Here is a 14,049-nt window from a genome sequence, read left to right on the forward strand (position 1 = left end):
GCCTAAATGATTTCTCAGTTTGTTTTATTTGTTAGTCTGTTTTTATCGACGCCAAATTGAATATAAGCCCAGCGGACAAAAAGCTAATTTCATTAAAAATATATAATACACTATTGTTACTAAACTATCTGGGATTTGTGAAATAGATCAAATCGATATATAAAAAGAATAAACATATCTCAGCAAATACAGACAGAAAAGAGAAAGTGGAAACTAAATCGTAACACAAACTGTTCATCCCATTTGTCTGGTGTTTGCAGTCGCATTGCAGCTGCATCATCACAGACATCCCATAATAGACACACGAAGCTGCTGGAGAGGGTTTTTACCAATAAGATTACGATTGTTTCTGCTTGGTAAAGTTGATCGTTTGACCAAAAATGTTGAGTAGTAACATTAACTCACCAGCCACGATCTCAAAAGGGATATTTGTAAAAGCCTGGTGGTAGACTGCTGCCCAGTTCAACCAAACACCTAATTTCACTTTCTGTTTGACTCTTAGGGGCGTCATTAAGCCCCCTTTTTTATTCAAAGATTTAAAGAGGACTGGATCCACTTTATAACCCAATGCACAAAGGACTGTGAGACCTTTGAAACATGCAATTTACTATATTGTTATTTAGATTACATACTCAGATACACCACCTTGAAGAGTGAAATCACTATTCAAATGTGTTATTTACTCTTCGACCCAGTTTTACAAGATGCACCAAAGCTGAGTTGGCAAATAAAAAATAAAAAAAATAGAATCATAAAAATGATATCTTACATCTCTGGAGAAAAACTAACATCTTTTAGGCAGTGAGCCCTCCTTAATGTATAAAATAAATGTTTCAAATCTGAGAATAGTTTATATAATCTTTATTTGCAGACATGATAAACACATGCTTCCCCTGCATCACGTACATCAAACAATTTGCATCCCGTTTGTCACGGTTTCATTTAAACTTGTAGTAAAGATAAATGTAGACATCTCAGTTGTTGATGTTTAGCACTCCCTTGTGGTGTCTGTAACAAATAACAAGCGCAAACAGTTTTGGCACTGCAGTCTTATCTGATGTTTGGTTCACATAAGCCTGTATGTTCAAACTTAAACGTTTTTAAAGTGATGTGTTTCTTAGATAAGTGCATATGAGGCTATTTTCCAAATATGTGGTTCATAAAGCATCGTGTAGTTTTGAAGGTTTCAGACTCATTCATGCTAATGGTTTCTATGGTTTCTTTGTGAATTAGCTTTAGCATGCTAGCGGGCCGAGCTAATTGTTGTCCATTCATTTCAATGCAAGTTTTCATTTGTGGTTAGCATTATGCTGTATGATGTACAATTTTGGAGTTTCCTTAATGTTTTATGTTGTTCAGCACAAAATGGCTGATTTACCAGCAACTATTGTTTACATAGTGAGTGAAACAAGACATTAATGCAACTGTCTTCTTATTTCAGTTTTACAAGAATCTCATGAATAAAAGCTGTGAAGTTACTTCATGTACTGTTCATTGTCTAACAAGAACACTGTCAGAGTTGTATTTTAAAAGTGAAGTCAGTGTTTTTCACAAAAGCATACATGAAGATTAAGCGGCACTCCAAAATATAACTCTACATTTAATCTCTTATGACACCATCTTTTTTAACACCTAATATTTAAGAGACATTTTTGGCCCCATGATATATGGAACAAATGACAATCACTTACACATATATAAACATGTACAGGAAACAGTCAATTACAGAAATCACCAAAAAACCAAACTCCAACTCACAATTTTAGACTTACACATCTACAAACGTGTACAGAAAACACTTAATTGCAGAAACCACCAACAAAGCAAACTCCAGCTTAAAATTATAAAGACTGATTGACTTCTTTGTTTTACTCCGACTGCATGTTACTCTGCATGTTTCTTATTTGCTGTTCAGCCAGCTCAGAAACAGCCCTCCCTGTGTTATTTGCAGCCTCCCATGTAGAGTCTGCTGCGAGAGCTTCTCTATACCCAATAACACCTCCGACTGCTGCTGCCCCTGCTGCTGCTGCTCCCATTGCTATGTATGCAGCCCCATATTCTGCCGCTCCTGTTGCTCCTGCTGCAGCTGCTACGACTGCTGCTGCCACCTTCCCAACATCTGCTCCTATAGCTCTCAACACTGTGACAACTTTAGCCACCATTACCGGCACGCCAAGTAGAGCGCCCAACAGTATTCCTGTTGTAATGCCTACAGCATTCTTGAGAAAGTTTAATACTTTATTCTTTGCCCAAGTTAGGATATTTCCCCGTGCCATATGTGGTGATGATGACTGAATGTTTCGGGCTTCTACAAGTATTGCGTTGTTCACTGCTTGGAGCATCTCATTGGTGTAGAACCTTCCATTGTTTTGGTTTACCATCTGTGTTATTGTGTTCAGCAGATTTTCCACCTGCCGCTGGTTGTTTCTATATTCATCCTGCTGGTTGTTTCTCCAGTATTTGTTATCAACCACATGGCAGCGACCTCCACATCTTTCCAGGAGATCCCGCAGAGCCTCATTCTGACCGACAAACTCTTCAATCTGCATTCCTTCCTCCAGCTGGTCACCATGAGTGAAGACGACCACAGCATATCTGAAAGCTTCCTCTGAAAAATATTGTCGGATTTTGAAAATCACCTCGTTCTCCTGCTCTGTGTATCTCTCCACCTTAAGTAAAATGAAGAAAGCATGAGGACCAGGAGCGCACTCTGTGATGCACCTTGCTATGTTAGCTCTCAGATGGTCCTCAGGCTCGCGACTGTCACAGAAACCAGGCGTGTCGATCAATGTGATGTTTCTTCCATGTACCTCTCTGGTTGCCATCTCACACTGACTTGTTCCAGGGTTCGCAGTGTGATGGATCTCAAACACTCTCTCACCAAATATGGTTTCAGCCAAGTTGCTTTTTCCAGCTCCAGTTTTTCCTAGAAGAACAATTCGCAGGTCTGGCGATAGAAGAGAGCAGCAGTTATAAATGAGTAATTAATGCACATGTTTGTTGTTTTAGTTCCTCAGTGAGGCACATTGTGATGTGTTAATGCAATAGTAATATAAACAGTATATAAAATAAATTGCCTGCATCCTAGCGATTCCATACTTTTGTGAAAATACAGGCTACATTATTGTAATGAGAAAATAACGTTACATGCATCCATTACATTTATATGACATGGAACATGAAGAAAAAGAAAAGTGGAAACTTGAAACTGGCAAATGAAAAATCAATTAATGTTGATAAGGAATGTAGTTTTCAGCCATTGTTATTCGTAATATTAGTTTGCCACATAGAAGAATCCCCTGTAATTGCAGTAATTATCTGCATCTGTACCTCAGAAATGTGTCAGTTTATTCCCGCCAGCAGCCGTCACCCTCCAGAACAAAACATTACCTTCCATAAATAAAATGTTTCTGTTAAAAGTTAAAACTATCTTAAAATAGTTTTTTATGAAGTAAATTATCAAAATGTGAGATAAATTGTTATTTCTAGAGTCCTTCTGATTTATTTAACTTGGTATTTATACCTGTGATGAACTGGAAAACTGTACAGGATGAACCCTGCCTGGCAGCCGATGATTACTGGGAAATGCTTCAGCTTCCTCGCAACCATTAATCCGACCAAGTAGTTAAGAAAATGAATGGTTTTAATACTTTTATTTATTCATGTTGCCATAGAAATGTGTAAAGTTGTATGCAATAATTCAGTTTGTTCTTTTTTTAATCCCTGTATTTATTATTGTATTATTTACCTTTTGCATTTCTTTCTCCCAAAAGATTTCCGTATTTCATTTCATTTAACATTTTTTTATTTAAATAAATGTTTACCACTTTTTAGTCATATTTACTTCCCCCTTTATTCTAAGTTTTGCATTTTCTTTTATTTATTTCCCGAAATGCTTTTATTTCTGTCTCCTTTTACATATCTGTATGCATCGTGTAAATAATGGAGGTGGTTTTTCAAGGTGTGTCATCAGCACATCTATTGGTGAATCAACCCTAATGCAGGTCACATTTCTGCCTGGCCTGCCTGCTTTGTGATCTTGGGGAGACAGAGGTGTTTAGTGTCACAAGGAGAGGGTAGAAGCACACATTGGACAAGAACTTCAGTAAATCACCCATTACTGTTTACTGTTTCATGCAGGTGTAATAACTTAGATGGTGACCCCGTCGGTTTCACACAAGGCCAGCTTATAAATGGGGGAACTGGGGGAACATCCCAGAATGTTGATTAAGGTCAATGAATGTTTCCTGGGTGTTGAAACAGAAAAGGTTCATATGCTGAAGGTCACAGTGAACTGTCAACATTTCTCTGAATTGCCTCCCTCTTTTCCCCTCGTCCACCACAACCCTATACACCTATTTTATATTCATGTATCTATTTTTTTTTAAATTATTATTTTGTACATCATTCAAGCTAGGTCAATCTTGCTCAGAGACATTTTTTTTAACTGTGGGAAAAGTGGTTCCACATCCTGATAGTATTCTATACTCTTTTACCCTTGTCCACCACAACCCTACATGTATTTTTGGAGTTGTGTATCTATTTATTTATTTATTTTGGCAGTTTTAGACTCCTATATCTGCAGGTATTTTAACCTTGTTAAGGAAAATAAACAGAGAAGATGACGTTCATCAGGCTGTATCTCATTACTAGAACTTGATTACAGTATTTCCAAGTTAAAATGGACCAAATTATTTCTGGACAAATCTCCAGGAGCAATCTTATTTTTACCTCTTGCAGTGTCAGTTGGCCGGCGGTCAAATGATTGATATGAAAAGGCGTGAGACTGCTTTATAGTCCAGAAAATGAGTACCACTCTTTATTTCCATGCAGACACTGACCAAAATCACATCCCACAAAGTAACAGCAGGCTTTTATACCCTCTTGCTGCCAAACCTGAAGAGATCAGCCCATTGAGATGAGGCTATAATAACAAAACCACAAAATACTAACACATATTTAAAAGCATCAAACACAACCAAGCATTGTTATTTACATAAACACATCTCTCTCTCTCTCTCCTTACATACATATATATATATTTATATTTACATGTGTACATATACGAGCGATGCTTTTAAATATGTGTTAGTATTTTGTGGTATTGTTATTATAGCCTCACCTCAATGGGCTGATGTGTGTGTGTGTGTATAACATCAGTCAGTACCTATCTAACCTCATTCTATGCATAAAACTAGTTTATCTTTGCTCTACATCCCCCTCCTCATTAACATGGTATACTCCTGCAGCTCTTAAGCAGGAAGTTGGGCCTACTTCCCTCTTTTAGCTCCAGTACTCTGCCAAGACGACAAGAGGTAAGAAGTAACATTAGCTGTTGAGTGTTTAGACTTACACAGTTGAAACTATAACAAAGAACAAATGTATAGGAAGTTTTCCAAAAGAACAATGCTAGTTAAAATTCTCCTCACAGAGGAAGGATAGCCAGTCCCCCTCCACAAACACCTATCAACATTTAACTTTGTACATTTTCTATCAACAATTAACCAGTGTGCTTACTTATTGTCATTATTTTAACTTCTGCATGAAATATAAAGCAATACTTGATGATGGAGCCACGCATCTCCATCACATTTAGTAAGTCTGTGTGTTTGTTTTGCTACTATAGAGGTACTGCTGGTAAGAATACATAAATAAATACATAAAATAAAAAAATTCTCCTGCAGTATCTAACTATAAATGAAGACCAAACTTTTGTTTATCATTAACTTTGGAGTATAAAAGCTGCTAAACACACAAATACCAACACAGACATAAAGACAACAACAAAAGGAAAAAAATAAGAATTGTTTCAACTTACTTTCCATGGTCTCGGAAATGTGACGTTTCTTTGGAATTTCTCTGCTCTGACTGAAAGTTCTTCAAATCCAGATGTAATGACTGAAAAAGGCAAGTTTATCATGAACTTCCCACATTGTTCAGGCTACAGTCCATCAGACAGACAGCAGGACACACAACCACTCACACTCACTCCTAGAGAATAGAGCTCGCACCAGAGAGAATTTAGAGAGACAGATCAACCCAACATCTTTACATCTTGTGAGGGAGGAAGACAGAGTATCCAGACAGAACCCACACATACAAGAGGAAAACATGCAAACTCCACAACTTTGGTGTTTATGTTTCATTGTCAGAAGTTATGTCATTTAACAGTTTTTCTACCTACAGCTGATTGTTTCCGTATGTATCCTGCTGGTTCTTATTCCAATATTTGTTATCAAACACATAACAGCAACCATCACATTTTCCAGAGACTCCCTAAATACATGGGACAGGTTAGGACTTTAATCATTTTGGATTTGCATCCATTTTAACAATTAAAACGAAACATAAAAGCAAATTATGCATTAAAATGAACTATTTATGGAAAAATAAAGATGACGTGTGACAATAAAATGGCAAATAAAAGGGAAAAAGAAAATAAACTATTTTTTAATGATGCAAATACAAAAAAATACTAAACAATTGAAAAAAAATCTGGTTTAGGATGAAGTTAGTAAACAGTTAATTCCATACAAACAGCTTAATGCATTTTTGTAATAAATTATACATTTTTATCCTTAAGTATGATTTCTATTGTTAAACCTTGGTGTAAACATTTATGATTGAGGGTCTGGTTTTAAAAAAAAAAACTGCATGTACTAAAACATTCCCAGTTATATATTTATTTTCTTGTAATCAGATCCTTCTGCTTCTCCGTCGTCATTGGGGAGGATTCTACAAAATACATCAAATGCACCTCAACATAGTTTCATTTTATGAGTCTTACATCCTAAAGCGAATGTGTTTTCTTCTGCAGAGAAACATATGACATCTGGGAAACACAAAGTGTTCTTCAAAGCATTATTTCTCAAACAAAGTGACTTTGATGAGGTTGATAAAGGTTGGTGATGAGGTGGTGGATGGAGGAGACTCAGGATGAGGGCATCACCAGGATATCACCACCATCCCCCTGAAAATAAATGGATTAACAACACAGAGATGAATAGGATGAGTTAGAAAAGGAAAAAAGAGGAAGAATAAGGATAAGGGGTGGGGGTGAAGGAAAAGAGGATAAATGAATGGATAAGTGAGGCAGGAGGGAAGGCTGAGTGGATGATGGATGAGAACAGGGAGAGGGAATACTGTGCAGTGAATGACACAAGCAGAGCTGCAGGAATGAACAGGTGTGGCTGAAGCCCAGCTTTGCTCTAAAACCGGAGCTACCTGTTCATCACAATACATGGATAAAAGGAAAGTGGACCGAATGAAAAGGACACAATGTGAGAACAACTATGAAAAGGTAAATCCACTCATCGTACAGTTATTTACTAAGCAGACACTTCTTAGGTACGCTTGTTATTATTTAACACATGTAAATAGTGTAGTCATGGAGACATGGATCGAGACAACTTGCTGAAGTTCTACTGAGCATCAGAATGAGAAAAAACAGAGATTAAAGTGACTTTGAAGGTGGCATGGTTGTTGGTGCCAAGCAGGCTGGTCAGAGTGTTTCCAAAACGGCTAAAATATGATTTATCACATCCCACCACCTGATAGGGTGAACATCTGTCAGCGGGGGCTGAGAGCGGGTCATCCAGTTACCAGAACGTTGGTGGTTTTAATTCTACTTGATTTAAACATCATAATAAGGAAAATAAAGCTGATATGTTTTAATATCAAGCTGAGTTTCTCTACATCATCTTCAACTGAGACACTGAGGCAGAGAGGTGGAGAACGAAGCATCCCACTCTGCTTTTTATCTACATCTGTGCTTCCATCTAGAGGCTTGGGAGGTATTTGTTGTCGTTATCTCAACATGTTAAAGACCATTTCAGTCAGTTCATTTCAGCACGTTTTCATCACCGCAGGACAGTTACCTCAAGGTGGTCTTTAACACCACTCGTGTTTTTTCAGCTTTGTGGACAAGTGAGTGTGACAAAACAACACCAAGACAAAACAGAAAGTGAAACCTTTAAAAAGCAACGAGCGATCTATAATAACAGATAAAATTATCAGCAGCTCTTTGGCATTATGCCCATTTTAATATTTTAAATTAATGTTTAAAACGTAAACAGTTGATATAATCTCATGATGGTTTCAGCCTGATGATGAACACATCTGCATCACATGCATCAAACTGAGGAACAGTTTCCAGAAAACATCAAATATCTCTTCTGTTTGGTCATGTTGACTGTTAAGACAAAAATAGTATGAATAAGAAAGCTCAGCTTACCAGCCTGATGTCTCCGTGGAAACGCCTTTTCTCTTTTACTGACAGGCTGTGTTTAGTTTACTTTCACTTTCTGTGTGACTCACAGAGGCACTGCATTGCCCTCTTGTGGTTATTTAAGAATCTGTAGAAGACCACTTGTGGATGCAAATATCTGGAAAAATTATTTTAATCAGTTACTCCAATGTAGTAATATGATTATCTTTTGACGTACTTGTGCTTTTTTTTTAAAATTAAAGTTATATTAGTCTAGTCTTTCAAATCTCTGCAGCTTTAATCTGGATTCTAATTTGACACATCTACATTGAGGTAAGGTTGCCAGTTATTAATAATAATAAGGTTTCAGATAATTGAATCAGTATTTTAACCCATTCTTTCCTAATTATTTAAGCTTTTTTTCAATCATACAAAAATCTCAATCCAAAATTCAAAAGTTTAACGTTTTTTTCAAATGTTAATTTTTTATTTTTTTAGGTGTAACGTTTGTATTTTAATGTTTAAATGATCAGCATTGGTTTCCTTGTATGACTCATATTTCTACTTTTCTATTTATTTGATGTCCCTATCCAAAAAAAAAAAAAAAAAAAAGTATTAAGTCAGAGAAATTAAACTTTTTGACATGTTAATTTGAACACCTGAGAATGGCAACGGTGTTACAGTTTCTCAGCCCTTTCCTGTGAAATTCTCTGCCATTTTCCTACGTTTTATACACAAAGAATGCTAACTTCTGTTGGTAAAACAGTAAACAGAGCAATACAAAACTTATTTATATACAAAGTATATTGTAAGACCATTAGTATTGTCATGATGTCAGATTTTAAAGTCTTTGCATTTTGCTTGAGTACATCAAATTAATTCTATTTTAAACTTACCACCATTCCTAACATTAATACTGTGATTTCCATCACTTTTATTTGATGCTTTTTGTTGGTTTTAATTGGAGCAGGTCATTGTATGCAACATTTTTTATGAATTGAGACTGATAAAAATGAAACCAGTGCTTTCTGATTGTGGCATCTATTGATCCAATATCAATCTCAGATCAAAAGTTAAAAGTCCCAGTTAGTAAAGATTATTATTCACTTCTGAAGCATTTCACTTTCTAGCTTTTTGAAATACTGTGAAAAATCTCTTTCAGGTTCAACACAGACAGAAATTCCTGCCTCAAAAATGTTGGAGCACTTAAACAATTAAATCAAACCACCAGAAATGACAAAAAGCTTTATTAACATATTCAACAGTTGCTTTTTAAATCACGGCAATGCCATCTCAAGACGCTTTACAGACAGGAAAAAAAAGCAGAATGAAAGCCAATTCATTAGTCTATATAAGGAAACCAACAGATTAAGTTTGAAGCTCCAACTCAATCTCCCATCCTGAGCAAACACACTGGCGACAGTGGGAAGGAAAAAACTCCCTTGAATAAAAATGAGGAAAGCAACTGGGCCAAAAATGTTCCCAACACCCTGTTGTCACATTAACAGTTACAAAGTATTTTAATAGACAAATGTTGTAATCGTTGGTTTTTTTTTAACTCTTTATTTAGCATTTTTAACAAGCTATTACAACACAAAAACAGAACGCTCATGTCTGCTTTAGCAATGCACATCTAAAAAGACATGCTTCTTTTTAATAAAGTACTCTTTACAGGTTTCTCAGGTATTTTGGGATTTTTGCTCAACAAATTCATTACAGAAAGTGATGGCTTCATCCAAAACACACTGAGCTGTTTCCTTGACTGCATCTTTAGCCATTCTTGCTGCCTCTAGAGGTGTCTCTGCTCTTTCTGCTGCTTTATACCCTATAAAACCACCTCCCACTGCTCCTGCTGCTCCTACTACTCCTGCCCCTACTGGTCCTACGGCTCCTGCTGCTTCTACTCCAACTTCTTTTGCTGTAGATGTTACTCCTGCAGCTATTGTTCCTGAGATTACCTTTATACTAAGAACTAACTGGCCCACCACTTTAAGACCAAAAAAAGCACCACACAATGCACCTGCTGCAATTGCTGCTAATTTGATCATGGGTTTCTTATGGACACTGACTTTAGCCTGCTGTCTGATCTCAGCTTCTGACATGTTTCCTGGCAGCAGCCTGATGTGCTCTTCTTCTTGCTGTATTTCTTCCTCTACTGCCTCCAGCAGATCATTCGTGTAGCATCTGCCATTATTTCCTGCCACCATTGTGCTGATGGTGTTAAGAAGCTCTTCTACCTGAAACTGGTTACTGCTGTAGTCTTCCTTTGGTTTGTTGTTCCAGTATTTGTTATCGACGATGTGGCAGATAACAAATATCGACATTTTCCCACCAGCTCACTCACAAGCTTGTTCTCATGAACAAGTTCATTAATTTTCTGCCCTTCTGGGAGCAGATCCCCATAAGTAAATACCACTGCAGCATATTTCAGAGCATCATCAGAGAGGTACTTGCACATGGTTGTGATGACAGCCTGCTCATGCTCTGTGAATCTTTCCAGCTTAAACACAATGAGAAAAGCATGAGGTCCAGGAGCACACTCCATGATGCATGATGCAGTAACTCAGACTTCAGCTCAGGTCCAGGCATGTCAGTGTTGAAGAATCCAGGAGTGTCGATCAAAGTAATGCTTCTTCCGTTGATGTCTTTGGTTTTAACTTCACACTTTTTGGTTTCGGAGTTAAAAGAATGGTTCACTGGGAACAGAGGCTCACCAAATATGGTGTTAGCCACGCTGCTTTTCCCAGCTCCAGTTTTTCCAAGAAGGACGATCCTCATTGTGTCAGAGTCTGGAAGAGAAACAGTAAGAGTCAGTAATATGTTTGTCTCTTGGTTATTTTCTCACACTACATAAATACAACTGAGTATGTTCTGTAATGTCCTAAAATTATGCTCCATTATGCTAAGAGACATTTTACTCCAATTCCAAAACAGGAACACTGAATATAGACACAGTTAGAAACATTTTATTTAGTCAGCTTGAAACGGATAGACTGATGGCATGTATGAGATCAAATTACATCCACATGTGTTTTTTCTTACAAATTAATGTTTAAAAAATATTGCCAAGAGTTGTAAGTGCAGCTTTTTACTTTGTGAAATAAATCTACATGAAAAACTCATGTTTGTGCATGTGCAGAAAGTCTTTCTGTACTTTTTGTTCAAATAAAGCAATAAATGAAAAGTTACACAAACTAAACTATATTTATGAATGAGAATATCTTACATTCAAAATAGGTGGATATCTCAGAACGATTAAAATGACTGAAACCGTCTCAATTCAAGATATTAATTATATTTAAGAACTTAACAGTTCTCACTGAAAGAGATAAAGAGAAATTCCGTCATTATTAACCAAATGTAATTGAGTTTGTCTTAAAAAACTGAAGGCTTTTATAAGATTTAGAACTAAGAAGATAAAAGAAGACTAAAAAATGGTCATAATACAAATTATGATGCTCTGCTTTTAATGTTAATTGGTTCCTTCATCTTTTAATTCTGGCGTCTCTGTTACGGCCCAAGCCTGCTGGAATGTGGAGGAAGATGTCCCAACACCCGCACAAGACCAGGATTGGCCAGCCTTCTGCATCTCAGCCTCTACCCTTGGTGCTTTAGGATTGGTGGAGGACTTTTCAGGACCAAGGCTCATTGGCTACCTCCTCCGCCACTCTCCTATTTAAGGGACATCATCAGCCTCTTTCAGGGCAGCTGTGTTTGAGTGTGACACAGTTTGCCACTGTTTTGCTGAGGTTTTGCCTTCTGGAACTTTTGACTTGCTGTAGAGTTACAGAACTTGTGGTATTTTTGTCTGTGATTACAGAGTTGTTTGGGTTTTGTGTCATTGTATCAAGTTATCTCTTTCGTATTGGGAAGTTTTGAGTTATCCCTTTTGGAGTTTTGTTAAATAGTGGGGTTTGCTCCTATCACAGGATGTCTTAAGTTGTACCCCCTAGTTTCCTTGGTTTGAATTATTGTAAATAAAATCCCACCCTTTTATTGGAACTTTTAGTTGCCACTCTTTTTTTATGTGTTGCAACCCCCTTTTTCCCCTAGACACCACTGGGGTCGTAACAGTCTCAAACTCCAATTCTCCAGGTCCACTGTTCTCAAAGTTTTAGACAAGCATACTCATTGACTAGATTATCACACATTATCACACAGTCCAAAGCTGCAGAAGAACCACTCCACATCATTTTCTAATGCTTCTGCAACACTTCTGTGAGACAGAGGTGGTGCAGTCCAGTTGATCTGTCTAGTTGACTCACAATATGACTGACTAATGTCTTGAATAAGCTGATGGCCAAACAGCAGTGGCTAATCACTGAAGAAAGCATGAATAATATCTAAAGAAAGAAAGAAACTTATACACTGCAATGGGGATCTTATTAGGACCTTATACTGCTTGATTTCTTTCCAGAGTAAGGATATCACTTCTACTGCATGAATTCAAATGCTTTGTAAAAACAGCTTGTTCAAACAAATTTAACTTTTAACAATTGCAAAAAACATTACATTGATTCTTTTAATTTAAATATCTTTTAACATGTGTCCCCTGATGACTTAGAGCCACTTAATGGAAAAGGGGATGTTTTTGGTTAGACTTAATACATGTATCTATTTCACAGTTATGAATGTATTTCTAACAATGAAAGGGGAGATGTTTGAGGCTGTTGAAACAAGGCACTTATAAAAGTGTTTGAATGTGTTTCTGTCCAGCAGGGGACAGTGTACGTTTTACTTTCTGTCAGTTCAGCTCAACATAACAAAGTCACATTAAATCTATTAAAGATATCCTGTGTCGTCTTTCACACCTAGTTTCCTGAATCTGTGACCAATGTTTTTAATTATTTTTTTTTTAACTTACACCTGTCAAGAACATTGTAGATTAGAACATTATGACAGATTCAATGAACATGCTTTACATTAAAACCTTCACTGGTTTCATGTTTTAACAGTTTGTTTCTTGAAATGACATCTTTTCAGACATCTTAATACTGTTATTTTGTTTGATAAGTAACAAAAAAAAGAGAATAATGTTGAGCTGTGATTAAATGAAAATGCTTATTCTGTGCTAATTACCCTGACATTGCACTGGTTTTTGTTTTTTTTTCTTTTTTACACTGTCATAAAAAAATCCTCACTAACCGCCACTAATCAGGCAGCATTGGCCAAGTCAGCAAGATAGAGCAAGAAGTTGAGGGTAGTGATTAGATCTATCTATCTATCTATCTATCTATCTATCTATCTATCTATCTATCTATCTATCTATCTATCTATATCTATATATGTATATATATATATATATATATATATATATATAGAGAGAGAGAGAGAGAGAGAGAGAGAGAGAGAGAGAGAGAGATACATGTACAAAGTGTGTAAGTAAAATGTGAATATCATGGATTCAGTTACTCTAGTCTAAAAACAGCAACATTTAGCTTTCCTGTAGTTTTCAAATGGCTGTACATCAGTGTGTTGAAGGGGTCTTGGACATTTTCAGATCATGTGTCCAAGATCTGACTTATTTGTGTTCAACAACACTTACAGACCAGACTTGCACAATGAAAACATGACTAAACCATTGCCTTACCAGTATGTCTTTATTTGTTTATTTATTTATTGAGAAGCTGACTGCTTCTACCTTCTTGATATTTTTCCTTCTACAACATCTATAAAACTCGACACATGACCACCTAAATATTGACTAAATAAGGCTGAATCTCAATTTTACAGACCAACTTTTATTTTATTTGTTCTTCTTTGTGATCCCAGTCTTCATCTATTGGGAACCATCTTTAAAATAGAAAAAATAAAAGAACTTAATTGATTTATGTATTTATTTT

Source organism: Telmatherina bonti, assembly GCF_933228915.1.
Source record: "Telmatherina bonti genome assembly, chromosome: 18".
NCBI lineage: Eukaryota > Metazoa > Chordata > Actinopteri > Atheriniformes > Telmatherinidae > Telmatherina > Telmatherina bonti.